The following is a 5,179-nucleotide window of genomic DNA, read 5'->3' as shown; positions in this document are numbered from 1 at the left end:
ATGCCCTTTCTCCAAGGACTCCTTTATATAACTCCGCATAGCGGCGTGTTCTGGCACAGATAAATTAAAAAGTCGTCCCTTAGGAAATTTACTACCAGGAATCAAATTAATAGCACAATCACAATCCCTATGAGGAGGTATGGCACTGGATTTGGGCTCATCAAATACATCTCGGTAATCTGACAAAAACTCAGGGACTTCAGAAGGAGTAGAAGGAGAAATTGACAACAACGGAACGTCACCATGTACCCCTTGACAACCCCAACTGGACACAGACATTGATTTCCAATCCAATACTGGATTATGGACCTGTAGCCATGGCAAACCCAAAACGACCACATCATGCAAATTATGCAACACCAAAAAGCGAATATCCTCCTGGTGTGCAGGAGCCATGCACATGGTCAACTGAGTCCAGTACTGAGGCTTATTCTTGGCCAAAGGCGTAGCATCAATTCCCCTTAATGGAATAGGATACTGCAAGGGCTCCAAGAAAAAACCACAGCGCCTGGCAAACTCCAAGTCCATTAAATTCAGGGCAGCGCCTGAGTCCACAAATGCCATAACAGAGTAGGACGACAAAGAGCAAATCAGAGTAACGGACAAAAGAAATTTAGGTTGTACAGTACCAATGGTGACAGACCTAGCGAACCGCTTAGTGCACTTAGGACAATCAGAGATAGCATGAGTGGGGTCACCACAGTAAAAACACAGCCCATTCTGACGTCTATGTTTCTGCCGTTCAGCTCTGATCAAAGTCCTGTCACATTGCATAGGCTCAGGCCTTTGCTCAGAGGATACCGCCAAATGATGCACAACCTTGCGCTCACGCAAGCGCCGATCGATCTGAATGGCCAAGGACATTGATTCATTCAGACCAGCAGGCGTGGGGAACCCCACCATAACATCCTTAAGGGCTTCAGAAAGACCTTTTCTGAAAATTGCTGCAAGGGCACACTCATTCCATTGAGTAAGCACAGACCACTTTCTAAACTTCTGGCAATATACCTCCGCTTCATCCTGACCCTGACACAAAGCCAGCAAGATTTTCTCTGCCTGATCCCAGAGTTAGGTTCATCATAAAGTAATCCAAGCGCCAGAAAAAACGCATCAACATTAAGCAATGCAGGATCTCCTGGTGCAAGGGAGAATGCCCAGTCTTGAGGGTCGCCACGTAACAAAGAAATAATGATTTTTACTTGCTGAATGGGGTCACCAGAGGAGCGGGGTTTCAAAGCAAGAAACAGTTTACAATTATTTTTGAAATTCAGAAATTTAGATCTATCTCCAAAAAACAAATCAGGAATTGGAATTCTAGGCTCTAACATAGGATTCTGAACTACATAATCTTGAATGCTTTGTACCCTCGCAGTGAGGTGATCAACACAAGAGGACAGACCTTGAATGTCCATATCTACACCTGAGTCCTGAACCACCCAGAGGTTAAGGGGAAAAGAAAGACAAAACACACTGCAGAGAAAAAAAAATGGTCTCAGAACTTCTCTTATCCCTCTATTGAGATGCATTAACACTTTGTGGGCCAGCTGTACTGTTATGGATCTGGTGGTTAGGTGCACCTGGAATGACCTGATGGTTAAACTAGATGACAGGACAAGCTCTGGGAAGTGGGAACTCTGCTGACCGCAAACCCTAATCCTATAACACACAACTAGAAATAGCTGTGGAGCGTACCTAACTCTCCCTAGACGCCTCTTCACAGCCTAAGAGCTAACTACCCCTAAAGATAGGAAGTAAAGCCTTACCTTGCCTCAGAGAAATTCCCCAAAAGGTAAAGGCAGCCCCCCACATATATTAACTGTGAGTTAAGAGGAAAGTCACAAACACAGGGATGAAACAGGTTTCAGCAAAGGAGGCCACACTTACTAAAAAGACTGAGGATAGGAAAGGGATCTATGCGGTCAGCACAAAAAACTACAAAAAGCCACGCAGAGTGTGCAAAAAGACCCCCGCACCGACTCACGGTGTGGAGGTGCCACTCTGCACCCCAGAGCTTCCAGCTAGCAAGGCAATCTCATATAAGCAAGCTGGACTAGAAATTAGCAAGTACTAAGAAATATATTCAGTACAAAATGAACAACAAATGAACTAGTAGGAACTTAGCTTCTGCTGGAGTAGACAGGTCATCAGAAGGATCCAAGAGAGATCTGAACCAGTACTGATACATTGACAGCTGGCATGGAGTAACGATCTGAGTGGAGTTAAATAGAGAAGCCAGCCTAGCCGCAAACGAGAGCAGCTGAGGGAGCAACCTCAGAACCAGCAGTTCCACTCACAGCCACCAGAGGGAGTCCACGGACAGAACTCGCCGAAGTACCATTCATGACCACAGGAGGGAGTTCGAGAACGGAATTCACAACACTGGCCTACCCTGAATATGATCAACCGTTTGTGCTGTATACGGATGCCAGCAATGTGGGACTGGGAGCCGTGTTGTCCCAGGTCCAGAAAGGCAAGGAGAGGGTAATCGCTTACGCCAGCAGAAAACTTCGTCCCACTGAAAGGAATCCGGACAACTACAGTTCCTTTAAGCGGGAATTCCTCGCCATCGTTTGGGCAGTGACGGAGAGGTTCAAACACTACCTGGCCTCAGCAAAATTCACCGTCTTCACGGATAACAATCCACTAACGCATCTGGACACAGCAAAGCTCGGTGCCTTGGAGCAGCGGTGGATGGCCCGGTTGTCCAATTACGACTTCACCATCAAGTACCGGGCAGGGCACAAGAACACGAATGCCGATGCATTGTCCCGGATGCCAAACTTGCCAGAAACGGGAGAAGACCCTGAGGCACTTGAAGAGGTAGAGCTGCCCGCTTTCCATCACCCCAAGGCCACCCAGTGCTCCCATCAGGTGGAGAACAGGCGCAGGAATAAGCAGGGCACCATGCTGAACCCCCTGCCCCATCACGGGTGGGCAGAGACCCAGGATGGTGACCCCGTGGTCCGTCAGGTGAAAGAGCTTCTGATGCAGGCAGGTTTGCATCCTGGCCCGGATGACCCACAAGAGACACAACAGCTGTGGAGGGGAGAGGCAAACTGTTTATTCACGAAGGTAAGCTGTGCCGGAGAAGCATCGACCCACGCACTCATGAATTGGTATGGCAGATAGTGGTCCCAAGACAAGATGTGCCAATGGTTCTGGGAGCGTACCACGATGGGGCAGGACACTTCGGATGGAGGAAGCTGGAGAGGCTACTCCGTGGGAGGTTCTACTGGATTGGCATGAAGAAAGCCATCGAGAAGTGGTGTCGAGAGTGTGGCCCATGTGGCCTACGTAGGAAGGACCGTGACAGCCAACGGGCTCCCTTGCAGCCCATCATCACCAAACGGCCGCTCGAACTGGTCGCACTAGATCATGTGAAGCTAACACCTAGCTGGTCAGGCTATATCTACGCCCTCACCATTGTGGATCACTACTCTAGATTCCTGGTAGTCGTGCCCGTCAAAGATCTAACAGCCAGGACGGCTGCCAAAACCTTCCAGCAGTACTTCTGTAGACCCCATGGGTACCCGGAAAAGGTACTGACCGATCAGGGGCCAGCATTTGAAGCGGAGGTGTTCCAGGAGTTCTGCAATCTGTAAGAAGATCAGAACCACACCGTACCATCCACAAACCAACGGGATGTGTGAGAAGATGAACCAAGTGGTAATCGACTTACTGAAGACCTTACCTGTGGAGGAACGGAACTTGTGGCCAACAAAGTTGCCCAACTTGGTAGACATGTACAACCACAACCCAGTGAATTCCACCAACTGCACTCCAGCGTACCTGATGCGAGGAAGATCTAGAAAGTTGCCTGTTGATCTGGACATGGGGGTCCTAACTCCCGAAGATACCTTGCCAGATGCAGATTGGGATACAGAAAGGCAGCAAAGGTACCGCAAAGTACAGGAATGCGTGGAAAGAAGTCTCGCCCAAGCCAGACAAAAACAAGAGAGGGACTACAACCAGCATGCTCCTGCGATTCCCCTGTCACCCGGTGAGCAAGTACTCAAACGGAAGAGGAGGCTACACAAGCTTGAAGACCAATGGGAAGCGGAACCGTATACCATCCTGCCATCCGATTTCGACAACACGAAGGTCTGTCTCATCAGCAAAGATGGAGGGGAAACCTCAACGGCAATATCTAGAGACCACCTTAAAATATGCCCTGATAAGTTGAGAGAGAGGGGAACAGATCCAGGAACCTCTCCACCTGTAGAAGAGGAGAAGATGATACACACTGTTCTTGGCGATTTTCCCCAGTCTTGGACTCAAATAAATCAGGCCATCGTGGTACCTGTCTTAACGTTTCGTCAACTGAAACCGCCAGAACTAAATGTGGTGCCAGATCATCCGGACCCGCAATCACAGCAGACCCCACCAGAGGATAACATGCCAACCGTTGAACCGGGCAAGTCCTCCTTCTGCTATCGGCGAATCTGCCATACCCCCAATTAGTAGCAGCAGCCCTGAGAGCCCCAGCATGCCAGTGCTACCCAGACTCACTAGAAGTGTAGCTAGAAGACAGTGCACTACACCAGCGATAGCAAGCATAGAGGGCCCTGTTAGGCCAATAGCAACCCCTGCACTGCGGAGTTCTACACGTAGCACCAAGAATCAAACTCCACTTCGCTACAAAACTTGGAGATATTAACGATAGTTGCTATTTGGTTGAAAATGTTTGTGTAAATATCTTTGTTACAGGTTTAAAAATGGACAATGGAGTAATGGACAGTGAATTGCTCCAAAACTTTCACAGGGACCCCTTTGTTTACCCCGGGTCCCTGCTGTTTCAAGGTTGCACCCACTGAACTGGAAGTCATGAACTGTGCATGACTAAACTTTCGCAAAGTTCAACTGTCCTCACCTTCCATAAAGGGAAGCCCTGTTATATTTACTTGTTCATAGCATTTACTTGTGTATTGCATTTAAAAATTTTGTATGTCTTTTGCTAACATAAAAAAAAGTTAGAATTGGAAGGGACCTTCTGGGTCATCGTGTCCAGCCCCCTGCTCAAAGCATGTATTGTTGTTCTTCTTTTCCCAGTCTGGGAGTACTGGATTTAACCGGGGGGGAGTGCAGCACCCCAGAGTCCTGGTCATTGCAGTACTGTCGCTCCGCCACTAAGGGGAGTGATGGTACGTCTGATTGCACTAAAAGAGTTCACCTTGCAGGT

Source organism: Ranitomeya variabilis, chromosome 1, assembly GCF_051348905.1.
Source record: "Ranitomeya variabilis isolate aRanVar5 chromosome 1, aRanVar5.hap1, whole genome shotgun sequence".
Lineage (NCBI taxonomy): Eukaryota > Metazoa > Chordata > Amphibia > Anura > Dendrobatidae > Ranitomeya > Ranitomeya variabilis.
This window is presented reverse-complemented; position numbering follows the sequence as displayed.